This window comes from Bos grunniens, chromosome 15, assembly GCF_055505025.1.
Source record: "Bos grunniens cultivar Pamir isolate PY7600 chromosome 15, Bosgru_T2T1.0, whole genome shotgun sequence".
Classification (NCBI taxonomy): Eukaryota; Metazoa; Chordata; class Mammalia; order Artiodactyla; family Bovidae; genus Bos; species Bos grunniens.
Genome location: NC_141179.1, coordinates 63,725,543 through 63,740,447, shown reverse-complemented (window position 1 = coordinate 63,740,447; position 14,905 = coordinate 63,725,543). Strand labels below are relative to the sequence as shown.

The following is a 14,905-nucleotide window of genomic DNA, read 5'->3' as shown; positions in this document are numbered from 1 at the left end:
CTCCTTGGATAAATACACCGCAGTGAGAAAAGTAGAGACTCTGTGAAAGTTATCTCGGTGAATTCAACAAGAATCAAGGTCACTGGAGCTGCTACATACCAGGGAATGTTAATTAATGGGCCTGCAGCTGGTGGTACCACTTGGCTGCTCTGCTCCAGCTGCTTGCTCCATATTTCTCTCGTTTGTAGGACCATTCTTGGATCAAATCCCATCTCTTTTTTTCCTCCAAGTACAAAAAGTACATAAGTCTATCCTGGAAGGATGCCAGCCTTTCAGAGAACTGAGTAAAGTGTTGTTTCTTGGCTATTTTTATCTCCTTTTTAAAGAGAGGTCATGCTATCACCTCTGGAGCTGGATTACTTGTAATCGGGCGTTCAAGCTGTGGTCTGAGGTCACCACTCTGGCACCATCCACGCGGAGGTGTCCTGAAGTCGGAGAGCAACGACCGGCACTTGTAACTTCCCCTCAAACAAAAGCGGAAAGCACCTGAAAAGATGCACCTATCTCCTTCACTGCACAGTCTGCATTTTAAGCCAGGCTGAAGGCAAGGTGAAAATACAACCCAAGGCACTCGATGTTTCTGGGATGAAGAGGGAGAGAGAAAGAAACAGGAGAAAAAGAAGAGAGTGACAGAAGAGGCAGAAAGTATTTCCAGGGTAGTTAATATCATTTGAATCTGCTGGGAAGCCTTAAATGAGACCAGGCATGTAAACCACTTAGCTGGACACAGGCAGCTATTGTTAATTAAAATAACAGTTCAGATTTGAGGTAGAACAGACGTGTTCAACACGAACTTGGGGCTGCACTGGCTTGGGACTGTATTTAGGCAGTGCGTTATTCTGGTTAAACCTGGACTTTGGAGTCAGAAAGATCTGGTTTGGAGTCCCTGCTCAACCATTTAAGCCTCTGCGTGTCACTTGAGTGCTTAGTTATTTCTTTAGACCTCAACTTTCTCATCTGTATAATGGGGCTAATAATAGTATCTGCCTCAAGGCTGCTGAGCAGATCTCATGAAATACAGCATGTGGGACCTTTGGCACAGTGCTTGGTACGTGTTAATCTCAATGAATACTCATTGTGGTAATTGGGGCGTTTATGACTGTTTTCATAGGTCAGAAAGGGAAGAATTACAAAAAGTGTTTCAGGAAAACAGTTTGCCTCTCCTGGCAGGTGAAGATGGCTTAAGAAGAGCAGTTTTTCCAAAGCAGTGAAAATGGTCCTGCTAGCCTCTATTGCAGCCCGGCTTGTTTTTCTTCTCATTTGGAAACTTTCTTTCCTTCAGTGTTACACAGTGAGGAGACTGGGCGTTCTTCCCACAATGACAGACATGCAAATCTCGCCCAGAAATAACAGGGAAAATGCCTGACTCTGCTTCTTGAAGGAATTCTCCAGGTAGCCATTAGCCATAAACTCCAGGCTCAGGGCCCTGGAGATGGCTGCGCCCACTCCCCCCAAGCCAGGCGGGCTGTCTTCAACTTGGGCCGGCTCCTTTATGAGAAAGACCAGCTTTACTGAGCTTTACTTTTTAAAGGGAGGAAAGAAAGAACATTCTAAAAAATTAGGAACTGTTCTCCATTACTACTTCCAAACTGTAAAATGATATTTGGGTCTTTTAAAAGACTTGGGAAATTTACTGAAATTAAGGAATATGGATTTAAAGGGAACCTTGGGGGATTAGATTTTTTTCTTCTCTTTGAAGCATTTGAAACAACTTTAATCTGCTTTCAGAGTGCTATGCAATTTGGCATGGCATTCTGGGAGAGTGTTGTTGCGTTCTTCCTGGAACTGATACTTTTGTGCCCCTTTTAAAACCCATTTAGAGAAATATTTAGAGTATAAAAAAACACTTGAATTTAAAGAACAAGACTATTCAAAGTAAAGGAATGGCTTCTAAGATGCTTCAAAGAAAATTTTAAATTTCTATTTTGGGCAAAAGAAAATCCGACAGAAACCTAGGTGGATATGCAGCCACGAAGATATAACTAATTCATATAGAATTTCCTGGTTGTTGGTCCTCTTATGTAATTATATAATAAATTATACGTACTTTACAAAATGCAGAACATTGTATACACACTCATGTAACAGCAGTGCTATAGAAGGCAAGTTTTATAATTTTTATTTTATTGACAAGGAAACTGGGGCTCAGGGAGTTCAAATTTTGCTTAAAGAAAATGTTGGGTTGGCCAGTAAGTTCATTCAGGTTTTTCATAAGTTATTACAGAATCCAAATGAATTTTTTGGCCAACCCAATATATTAATAGTATGCCGAGAACTTCAACTTGGGACTCTAGGTTTTAATCCCAATATTTTTTCCACCACCCTGCCATGTGGTCTAGGCAGCCCCAGTCAACCTTGGATGGCTGTTTCCTGGTCTGTGAGATGAGAATAATCCCTCTTTAGCTTGCTTTCAGGGACTGGTGGATAGATTTTCCAGGGCCAAGTCCACCTATGATGTGACCAAGAAACAGTGAATGATACACCTGAACAAAATACAATTGGCCTTCGTTATCCATGGGGATTTGGTGCCAGGAGCCTCTGCAGAAGCCAAAATCGGCGGATGCTCAAGCCCCTTATATTAAACAGTGTAATAACTCAGGCAGAGTTATTGAGAGGTTTCCCATTCACGGACTTGAAGGGCAGACTGCTGAGCCCAGAGAAATATTGCTAGCACCCTGTTACCCCAGGAATGTTCCAGAGCTCTGCAGAAGATAGACTCTGAAGCTTTAAAATGACACTGGTTGCAAAGGACAAGTGCAGAATGGCTACAAATCTCGTAGGGGACCTGGAAGCTGTGAGTAATTGTGAATCGCTCATGATCCCAGGGGCTGGAGAACCCGCAGAAGGGGCAAATAGGAAAGTGAGGGCACAGACTTGTCCGTCTGGGGCCTTAATTCCCTGAAGCCATAAAAGAGATAAGTGTATTATCAAAAGGAGTGGAAACTCAACAGCTATGCGATCCTAGAAGAATGTACGGTTTTAAAATGTCTAGGAAAATAAGACATTTCTATTTATTCAGTTATTGCAAAAGTATATCTATTGTCAACATAATTGATAAGAGAAGTGTAGCATGAGAAAGTGACATTTCTCCTTTCATCTGCTCCTCCCCTAACTCACCCACTAAACATCACCAGCTCCCAGTCACGTACTCTGGGTCTCCTATAGTTTTTCCATTTAATACTGTGTTTCTGTGTGTATTCAGGCGCATGTTATACAGATTCACATATGTGTTTTCAAGCCCAGTCTCATGGCACCTAGTTTTGCAACTTGCCTTTTTCTAACTTTACAATGTATCATAGATACTTGCTCCAACAGACCTCTCATTCCCTCCCCCCAGCTTTACTGAGATACACTTGACAAATCAGAGTGGTATGTATCTGAGGGGCTCAATATGATGATTTGGTGTTTATATATACATTGTGAAATGGTTACCATAACTGAGCTAGTTAACATGTCCATTACCTTACATAGTTAGCATATTTTTCTATGTGGTGGAAAGCTCTATTCTCTCAGCAAACTTCAAGAACACAATACAGTAACTAGAGTCACCATGCTGTCCGTTAGATCTCCAGGACTTATGCATCATGCAGGACTGAATCTTTGTGCATTTTGATGACTATCTCCCCATTTCCTTCAAACTCCAACCTTAGGCAACCACCACTTTAAAATTTCTGCTTTTATGAGTTCAGCTTTTTTAGAGGCCTCCCTCTATTCTTTTTAAAGCCTGGAGAGGGTTCTATCATATGGCTATTCCATAGTTTACTTAACCCCCTTTCCATGGATGGAGATATAGGTAACTGCTGTGCTTTTTTTCCCGTTAACTATTACAAATAATGCTTCAGCATATAACAATGAGGGGTTCCCCGGTGGCTCAGGGGTAAAGAAACCTCCTGCAATGCAGGAGCCGCAGGAGCCATGGGTTTGATCGCTGGGTCAGGAAGATCCCCTGGAGGAGGGCATGGCAACTTATTCCAATATTCCTGCCTGGAGAATCCCATGGACAGAGGAGCCTGGCAAACTATAGTCCATAAGGTCACAAAGAGTCGGACACAACTGAAACAACTTAGCATGCACACATAAAATGATGGTTTATTAACATAAAAGAAAACAATCTAGGGATAAATGGGCTAGGGCAAATTTGGGAAGATAGTTCATAACAAAACTCTTACTGTTTGAGCCCAGTGTGGGAAATCAGAGGTGAGCAGAACCTTCTCAGTTTAGCTCTTCATCGTGTCACAGTGACAGCTGGCATGGAAGAACGAACCCAGGGGGAAAAAAAGAAGTTAAAGAAAGGAAAAAATAAAGCATGGCAAGATTTTGAGAGATCAGGTGAATTGAATTAAGGATCATTATCAAGTGTACAGAAACTGTACAGAGAAACTATCTATAAAGCTCAGATTGGTGGCATTGTAAGATGGAAAATGATGGCAAGGCGGGAAAATGTTTGAGCATATAGTCTCCATGACAATCCCTCCCCACCCCACCAGGATAGGGGCTGTGTCTAGTCCTTCATAGCCTTGATACTGGGCATAATTCCTGACAAGTAAAAAGTGTTAATAAGTGCTTTAAAAGCAAGGAATACTTCTCTCCAGAGAGCAAAGCCTTTTGGACATAAGCCAGCAGAACCTATCTGAACATAGATAAATCTTGATTTGTGATGTAAAAATTAACTTGAAAATATAAAAATATTATCTTGAGTTGAATTGCAGTAAGTTAAAAAATAGTTTCACTAAAAAGTCTCTGTTTGTAATTTACCTGACATATGTTTCTCTGCTTACTGTTCTTTGTGTTTTAATTCATTGCCTGCTCAAAAATATATTCAGTTGTAACTGAAGAATAAATTTAAAAAATTTTAAATTGACCCCATCTTCTTGAACCCATCATTAAGTTGTTTTGTGTCTAATTGCCACTTCTGTCAGTTGGCTGATTTCTGCTTCTTGGCTTCAGCATCCATGCTCCTAAATGAAGTAAAAAGAATCAAGTGCCCCATGGCACATCTTCAGCCTTGTTAACCAGGAATTCAAGAGAAAAGTTTAAGACATAATCCTGTGTGTGATGGTCCTATTGATTAGGTAACTATGTTCCAGTCAACAGGAGATCAGATAACTTGACTTGGGTGTGTGTGTACATTCCCGAAGATATTTTTATGAGAAAAGGATAAGTGAAAGATAAGCAAACTGATGTGAGGGATTTACTTTTAAAGGAGAGAGAGAGAGAAGAGTCAGCTTGATCATCCTCACCTTCTGCATCAGAGTCAGCAATTTACCAAAAATACACCAACGGGAAGATTGCCAACCCCTGTTCTTCATCAGTTGACTTCTCCAGAGTGGAAATCCATACTCATTATGACCTTAACATACCAGGGGAAGAAAGATGGAATTAAATTCAGTAGAATGGCTGGTATTACATTTCAAAGCTCCATATATTCATTCATTCCATAAATATGAGCAAAACCACTGGATAATCAGAAAGACCATTCTTTCGTCATCCTGAATCAGCAGGATTGTTCTGCAGTGTCTTTTAATGAGTTCAGTACCCCCTCAACCCCGCACCCCCCAAAACTCGCTGAATCCTCTTTCTCCATTTGAACCGAAGTCCTGGTTCATGATGAGACATGCTTCAGAGTGCTCTTGTCTCACTGGCAGGGCAGGCAGGGCGGAGCTCAGGAAGAAGATGTGAGGAGCCGTAGGAACTGCAGAAATTCTTAAGTCACCTTGGCAAAGCAGACGTGCTTTACCCTCTAATGGCTGACACAGCAGCAGCAACGACTACTATGAGACTCGACTCAACACAACTTGACTACAAGAGCATTTCAGGTGGTGCTTATATAGGTTATGAGACGGCACAGTGCTATACAAATGATCTCAGCTCTTACACAATCATTGTTTGCAAAACGTGGGCCAAGAGTGAGAGGCCGTGGGGGTGAGAGAGCCTGACTACTGCTGTCTTGGCTAATTTGCTCTTTCCCTACAGCTCTGAGTTGGCTTATGGAGTGAATTATCTGCAGTGTGGTGACCCAGTGGCCTTGTAAAAGAGAGAAGGAGTGATCAGGAAGTCATCCTTTAAATTGTCATTTTGGCAGGGTGGCTCAGAGGGTAGAGAACTAGGCTGGGGTCAGAAGTCTTGGGTTCCAGGCCCTTATAGCGCTGTGTGACTCTGGGCTTCAGTTTCTTCATCATAAAATGAAGAGTTCAAAGAGGTGACTGGGATATGGAGTTTAGTGCCTTCTATTAGTGTATTGTTGTTTTCCAGTCGCTAAGTCATGTCTGACTCTCCAAACCCAGGGACTGTAGCCCAGCAGGCTCCTCTGTCTGTGGAATTTTCCAGGCAAGAATACTGGAGTGGGTTGCCATTTCCTTCTCCAGGGGAATCTTCCCAATCCATATCTCCAATCAAATCCGTATCTCTTGTATCTCCTGCATTGGCAGGCAGATTCTTTACCACTGTACCACCTATAGGATAAAGGATGCTGATAAAATCATATCCAGGTAAGTTTCCAAATCCTAAAGACTTATGAGTCTTTATAGAAATGAAAACAAAACTCTAGAGATTCTAAGGGGACTTTTCAAGGACACCAGCCCTGGGGTGGGTTTTTCACCCCAAATCAGGTGTTCTTTGTACTCAGGGATCCTGGTGAGAGAGCTCCTTCCTAAACTAGATCAGCTGTAAGCCCTGTTCTTCCTGAAGGCCAAGATAACCTGGAGTTTGCATCAAGATATACATCTGGCATAGGGTGCTATGCCAGCAGTTCCATTTCCAGTGTTCTGCCCAGAAAGGGCTCTACTGGTATCCCCCTGAGCTCTATGAGACCCACCCAGGGCACTTAAGCTGGGCTCCATCTTCCCTCAGCTCCCATCTCAAAAGGAAACCTGAGTCTCTCAAAGAGAAGTCTTTCATAGGACTGTTGATTGGGGTTGAAACTGAACTCCCTGGCCCTGACTGAAGACATCATTTGTCTCATAATTGTGACCCATTTGGAGGAGTTAAGAAAGCCTCAGCTCTTGGACTCTTTACTTCTATAACCACGGTCAGGCAGGTGATGTCTCTTGTTATCTTTTGGTAATTTTAGGTACCTGAGTTGTTCTAGAAGAAGAGAATCATAAAGATGAGTTTTCTGAATTGTTTCTCTAATCTGATTAGATTGAAAGGCACTAAGGACTGTATTTTCTGTAATAAAGGGGATACTGACAGTCCATGGTATGTTGCGGCAACAGAGATATACAAAATAAGATCACTGAATACTCCGAAACAAATACTTGTAAAAGGCAAGTTTCTTCAAAGGAAATCCATTGCTGGCTCTTACATAAAAGAGTTGTCCTCTCCTACCCTCAGCCCTTTCCCGATAAGACAAAGACTTAATGCTGCCCTGAAGAATTTGACTTTGGAAATGGCCGGTTTCACTTTGCTGAAAGCCCTGGGGCTGGGAGCAGCAGCCTGGAGGCAGCCTGTCTTGTGTTACTTGGCCAGGAGAAATCTCTTGAGACAACATGAAATTATGTCTCTTTGGGTCATTTACTTTTCTCCTAAGAGTCAGTAAAATAATAACACCAGCATAACAATAGTGATCACTCACATGGCCCTTGCTATGTGCCAAGCACATAGCTCTTAGCCACAGACAGATTCATGTTTTTAATTTTTACAACAACCTTATGAGGTAGGTATTATTATTAACCCCATTATACAGTTGGGGAAATGGAGGCAAAGTCAAATAGCTACCAAGGAGGTATGTAGGATTTGAACCCAGGAAGTCTGGCTCCAGAAGGCAGGCTCTTAGCACACTTGGGTGATGAACAGGTTTGGACTGAATCCTGGCCCCAGGGATAGGGTCTTGGACTAGACCCTGAAACTTCCAGCCTCTGCCTCTAAATTTTAACATAGGAATGGTAACAGCTCCTGCCTGATAGAAATGCTGTGAGACTGAAACGGGTTGATAAATGTAAAGGCTTTGGTCCAGGGCCTGCCACATCGTAAGGGCTCAATAAATGGGCTTCCCATCCTCTGAGATGCTAATGTGCAGTTGTTGCAAATAATATTTTCTCCCAGTTTGGAGCCTGTCTTTTCATCTTCTTAACAATATCTTTTACAGAGCAAAAGCTTTTAATTTTAGCAAAGTATAATTTATAGATTTCTTTCCTTTTATCAACTGTGCCTTTGGTGTCATATCTAAGAACCCTTTATCAAGTCCTAGGTCCTGCAGATTTTCTCTTAAAATTTTTATAGTTGTGAATGACTTTTTGAAAGGGCATTTTTTTTCAAAAAAAAAAAAGAAAGACCTGCCTATTGTAGACCATTTGGAATATAAGGAAAAACTCAATGAGGAAAGCTAAAACCACCAGTCAAACCAACATACAGAAATACATTTGGTATTAGATTTAAGGTCTTTCAACTTTAATAAAAATGTCACGTCTTTTATAATGGGGAAACAGAATCCTCCAACAGTAAACTGCATTATTGAGTACCAACCGGAGTGCGGATGGTAGGTGCTTCTCTTAACGCCAAGATCAGCTGGGGGAGTTGCCATTCAGAAAACACTAAGAACTACTGACCCAAACAGTGAAACTCATGTTTATGAACTGCAGCTGTTAGTCACAGGCTGTAATTGCCCCACCAGATAAAGAAGCTATTTAAGAGAGCAAGTTGCTATAGCTGAAAAGAAACAGAAAATAATCTTTTTGGAAATCACAGGATTGTAACTAAGGGGAATGTCAGGTTTGAGTGTGGAATGGATCTTTGTGTATTTGCTGACTTGGAGACGGACAGGCTGATCTGGCATGAAGACAGTCCAGCCCTGGCTGCTGTTCTGTTTTGCTGGAGAGTAATAGATTGAGGAAGGCTTCCCTGGTGGCTCAGCGGTCAAGAATTCGCCTGCCTGTGCAGGTGATGCGGGTTCGAGCCCTGGGTCGGCAAGATGCTCTGGCAAAAGAAATGGCTACCCACTCTGGTATTCTTACCTGGGAGATCCCATGGACAGAGGAGCCTGGCAGGCTACAGTCCATGGGGTCGCAGGAGACATGACTGAGCAGACACACACACATACACACAGTTGGCTGAGGATCCCTTTTCCAAGTCCAAGTATGTGGGGGCTTCCACAGCTAGAATCCCTCCAGCCTACCCACGTCTGATTCTGATACCCGGAATTCTGCCTCTTGTCCCACCCCCATCACCTGTCTGACTTGTCAAGTCAGCTGGTAACACCTGTGATCAGAGCACTGGCCTTTATCAGTGCACTCTCGCCCCCTGCCCCTCCCATCCCACCTCTGCACAGAATACCTGAGGTGGTCTTAAAATAAACCATTAGACATTTCACCAGACATCCCTCCCTACCTTCATTGCCAAACTTCTGAAAAGCTGATACATTTCGAAAGGGCATTTTGAGTGAAAGAAGTGAGATTTGCTATTTAAATTGCTTAGTGAAGTTAAGGAATAATTTTGAAGTTTAGATTTTCATGTATCAAGTTTGCACCCAGTGGAACATATACCTGCAAAGAAAATTCTGTTTCTTGATTACCAAGTAAGTATCAAGTTGGATGAATTTTGAGGAATCAAGTATAATCCTAGGATGGTGGCTGATACAAAAAATTTCATGAAAACTCAGATTAAAAGTTAATTATGTGCTGAAAATTGAAATCTAAATGCTCATCCAAATATATATAATTATAAATTATTATATATCCATTCAGAAGCTTGAGATTTATTGCCATAGAAAGGTGCCTACATATACCAAGTTTTAAAAAATTGGTTATAAATGAACAAGTAGAATCGGATCCTATTTTTTAAGAGGCATTGGGAAAGACATACGGTTGTCTCCCTTTATCCAAGGCGGTTACAGTTTAGGACTCCCAGTTGGATACCTGAAACTGTGGATAGTACTGGATCCCAGATATACTTTTTTTTTCTGTACATACAAACCAGTGGTAAAGTTTAATTTATAAATATATAAGGTACAGTAATACATTAAGGACAATAATAATAAAATACAATAATTATAACAATGCATCCATGCTAAGTCACTTCAATCGTGTCCAACTCTTTGCAACACTATGGACTATAACCCGCCAGGTTCCTCTGTCCATGAGATTCTCCAGGCAGGAATACTGGAGTGGATTGCCGTGCCGTCCTTCAGGGGATCTTCCCAACCCAGGGATCCAGCCCTTGATACATCTCCTGCATTGGCAGGAGGGTTCTTTACCACTAGAGCCATCTGGGAAGCCCCAATTATAAGAACACACTGTAAAAAAAAAAAAATACGTGAATGGTCTCTCTCTCTCAAAATATCCTAGTGTACAAATTTAATGCTTTTTCCATCTTAACTCAGCACTCTCACTCACTATGGCCCTAAGTTTTTCAGTTAGAGGTGCAACAGCAAAACTAACATAAATTTCTTTTTCCTTCGTCACAATTCCATGGATAGAAAACTTGTTCTTACCATTGATCTGAGCAACTTCAGCATGGTAAAGATTTTTTTCCATTACTTATTAAATCTAGAACTTTCACCTTTTCACTTTGAAGGAAGCACTTTATCACTTTACTCTGGCATGTCCAAATTGCCAGCATCACTACACTAATGAGCTTTGAGGTCATTATTAACTAGTAGGGGTTCCTTGAACACAAGCAGTGATGCCTGACTGTTGGACTGATAACCAAGATGCCTACTATGTGACTAAAGAGCAAGATTTCATGGACAAAGAGATAATTCACATCCAGGGCATGTCCGAGCTCTGGGCCCAGTTTTATCAGGCTACACAGAGTTTAAGACTTATAAATTGTTTATTTCTGGAATTTCCCACTAATATTTTTGGTATGTGGTTGACTATGAGTAACATAAATTGTGGGAAGTGAAATCTTGACTAAGCAGGGACTTCTGTATACCAAGAGAATATTAGTAGTAATCTCTAGGTCATTCAGTTATGACAAATTTTATTTTTTATTTTTTCCTGAGTTTTCCCAAACTAATTGCATTGCGCTTATACTGCCTTAATAATCAGAAAACAAGAAAGAAAACTAATTCCCAGCAATGGTCATAAGGTGGCGTGTTAAACAGAACTGTATCTGTAGTGTACAATTTTAATAGTTTTGTAAGTTATAAAAAACTCATAGTTAAAAATATTCAAAAGGGAGAATAAGATGAAAAATAAGACTCTTCTCCTTGCAAATCCTCAGACCCCACCCCCCACATGTAACTACTGTCAGCAAAAAAATATATATATATAAAAGAGAAATTGAATAGACAGAGCAGATCTGAAATATGGATGCTAATGGGAAGAGGCCCCAGACAATCTTGAAGAGAAGCGAATAAAACTCACCAGCCGCCAACTAGCCCACTCTCAGGACATTCCTTCATGATCATATGCCACGTCACATAAAGGAAATCACCCTCTTTACACTTTGAACACATGGGTTCCTATAGACACTGACACCTAGCCAAGCATGCAAATTAGCATGGATTCTAAATTCCAAATGAATCAAATCAAGTTTGAATGTTGTAGCACATTGGGTAGAGAGTCACAGAAGCAGCAGACCCTGCCCCGGGGTGTGGGGAAGGCTCTTCCTTCTCTCCCACACCCACCACCCACCCCATCCCCCGCCTTGCCCAAATATGCTTATTTACTAGCTTAATATTTGACACTTTCTCATCCCTGTGTGTGTGTGTGTGTGTGTGTGTGCTCAGTCGTGTCCCACTCTTTGCCACTCCATGGCCTATAGCTGACCAGGGTATTCTGTCCATGGGATTATCCCGGCAAGAATACTGAAAAGTGAAAGTGAAGTCACTCAGTCGTGTCCAACTCTTTTCGACCCCATGGACTGTAGCCTACCATGCTCCTCCATCCATGGGATTTTCCAGGCAAGAGTACTGGAGTGGGATCTTCCCAACCCAGGGATCGAACCTGGATCTCCTGCATTACAGATAGACGCTTTACTGTGGGTTGCCATTTCCTCCTCCAGAACATCTTTAGATGCAGGGACCAAACTCAAGTCTCTTGCACTGGCAGGCAGATTTTTTACCACTGAGCCACCTGGGAAGTCCCACTCTCATTCCCCATGCTTTAGCTTAAATGTCAGTTACCCAGAGAAGAGACAAATGGACTTGGCTAAATTGGTGTCACTCCCCCATACCCTTTATCCTCTCACCATTCCTGATAGTATCCTTGGGAACACCTATCACCATTTGTACTTTGTGACTTTATGTATTTATGCCGGACCCCTATCTCTCCCCTCTCCCCAGGTTGTAAACTTCACAAAAGCAGGGACCCTGTGTGTGTGTTTATGTGTGTTTAACAGCTGACTTTGTTTAGTCAGCTTTCAGTCTATAATAGGCATTTAATAAAACAATGTCAAAAAGATGGAAAATTTTTACAAGTCCATTTTCGAGCTGATATTCTAATTTTATAAATGTTTTAGATAATGGCTGACCCTTAAATGCTAGGTCCATTCATTTCTTCCTTCAGTCAAGCAACAGATTTCTGTTAAGAGCCTGGTATTTGCCAGGCCTTGTGCTAGGTGTTGGAGATAGAGGTGCCCAGCAAGGAAGACAAATCAAAACAGGCAAATACGTCCTAGGGAGACATGAGCTGTAATACAGGTTTTAGGGAAGCACTGAGTTAGCAATTTCCTGAGCTTTATGAGAACCACAGCTGATTTTTTTCTTCACTCACGTCACCCTGTGGCATCCATTTAAACTCAACAACTTCATATCCAAAACGTTGATTGGGGTTATCTGTGTATCTGTAAGTTTGTATAGAAAAGATGATAATCAATTTTTTTTAACAGAGACTAAATAGCGTAAGAGAGTGACACCATAGCAGACAAGTGAGAAACCAGATGAATAGTTAAATGACCTCTGCAAAGTAAGGCTCTATAAAATGCATTCTCTCTCTTTCCTCCATCCTTTCCTCGCTCCCTCCTACTTCCTCTCTCACACACAGTTCAGACACAAGACATGGAGAAGCAAATGTTTTCTGACTCGATGACTTCAGCGGATTAACGCTCCTTTGAAAGTGATATTGCTACAGCCATAACGTGTTTATGTGTAACACAGACATCTTTATGTATAATGCAGACGTGTCTGCGCGGGGAACATTAACATCCTGGCCTTGTCATTTAGTGAGGTAGGAAGTTCAGCCTAGAACTCGAGATCCCCAAAGCCTTGGGAAATCTTGATACGGGAGGAGGCAGCGGGAGAGAAGAAGGGAGATTATTTTAAGGGTTATTTCTCTTTTTTTTCTAACCCTCCTGGGCTTAACTCCTACTCTCAAGAAACAATCCTTTGCCAGCACAGCTGGGATGGTTGTCAGGCAGAGGTATCCTGGCTGAGGATAGCAGTCATCCAGAAAGAGAGTCAATTAGAAGATGCTGGTAAATCACAGAGACACTGAAGTGAAAGTTCCATTTTCTAAGAACTTGATGGCAAAATATTTATTTGAGACCTTGACACTCCATCCCCAAAGAAACAAATTAAGAGTATGTTCTCAAGAATGTTCTTTACATATCAAAATATATCCTGGAAATTATCTTTTTACTTTAATACTTTAAAACTATCTTTCTTTGTAAATCATGAAAGTTACCCAGGCTTACTATAGCAAAATCAAACAATTCAAAAGTATATCAAGTAAAAAGTTAAAGTCTAGCCCTCTCCTCTCTCCCAGTACCCAAAGCAGCCCTGTCCCACAGAAATGTAATGTGAGCCACACGTGCAATTTAAAATTCTGTAGCAGTCACAATGAAAAAGTGAAAAGGAACAGGTGAAATTAGTTTTATATATTTTATTTAACCTAATTATCCAAATATTATTGCTTCAACATGTAATCAGCAATATCAAATTATTCATGAGCTAAAAATGATTGAGATATTTTCCGTTATTTTTTGTACCAAGTTTTCTTGGTACAAATCTGGTATATGTTTTATACTTATGACTCAATTTGGATACTAAATTTTCATTGAAAAACGACCTAGGATTGAGGTGTCTTAAAATATACAGCTGAAAAAGATTCACGTATCCAAGTTGTTGCAAACACTACAAAGTTTTCCAATAACTGAAGTACCAGATTTTAAGTTAAATCTGAATTAAAATAAAATAAAACTTAAAAATGCGATCCCTCTATTTCACTAGCCACATTTCAAGTACGCAGTAGCCATATGTGTTTGTAACTACCATATTGTAGCACATAGTCCTGCGGGAAACGCTGTGAGTTTGGTGTGGAACCTTCTTCACTTTGTCTCCATTCACATATACATAAATGTATAATTTAACACACATATGTATGTTACACATATCTGTATTTAATTTCAGAAAATTGTGCTATATATTTTATTCAATCTATTTTTTCAATTAAAGTTGTATTTTGGATATTTTTCCTTTTCATTACATGAGGATCTGTATTTTTTAAATAATGCTTGTGTAGTAGGTTTACTGAATCACTTCCCTATAAAGGGCACATAAGTTGTTTCTGATGTTTTTTTACATTTATAAATATCTGTGCTTGCCTATTATGCTACTATTTCCACAGGATACATCCCAAGAATTGACTCTTCTGAGCCAAAGGGTATATACATCAAAAAATCTGAACGCTAAAGCCAAATTATCCTCCCAAATGGTTACGCCAAATTTTATCCTACATTTTTGACTGTCATTTCTTGTCAGCACCTGTAAATACTTGAAATGCCAGAATCATAAAACATGAAAAAGATCTTAGGGATCATCTATTCCAGTCCCTTTATTTTATGTACCAAGACGATCAAGCCAAAGCTATGGGAAGAGGCCATGTAGCTTATTTGTGGCCAGGCTGGGACCTGAGAAGCTCCCGGGCTCTTGCCTTCTGTCCTGGTCCCAGGGAGCACGGAGAAGCTGGGCAGCACCTTTCCAGGCATCCTCAGGAAGGTCATCTTTCTCCGGCTCCCCGTGCTGTAT

At 41.0% G+C, this 14,905-nt stretch overlaps 1 long non-coding RNA gene across 6 annotated transcripts in view; it reads right to left on the bottom strand.

The window, feature by feature from the left end:
* Window positions 1–14,905, bottom strand: part of LOC147358378 (uncharacterized) — a 55,803-nt gene that overhangs the window by 17,345 nt on the left and 23,553 nt on the right. For 3 of the 6 annotated variants that reach the window (XR_015142215.1, XR_015142214.1, XR_015142216.1), the window contains exons 2-3: window positions 5,241–5,350; window positions 4,170–4,245 (exon numbers count right to left, since the gene is read on the bottom strand). This is a non-coding gene — a long non-coding RNA (uncharacterized LOC147358378). Of the gene's footprint in view, window positions 1–4,063; window positions 4,246–5,240; window positions 5,351–14,905 lie in introns of those variants that run through there. The other 3 variants (XR_015142211.1, XR_015142213.1, XR_015142212.1) reach the window with 2 other exon arrangements.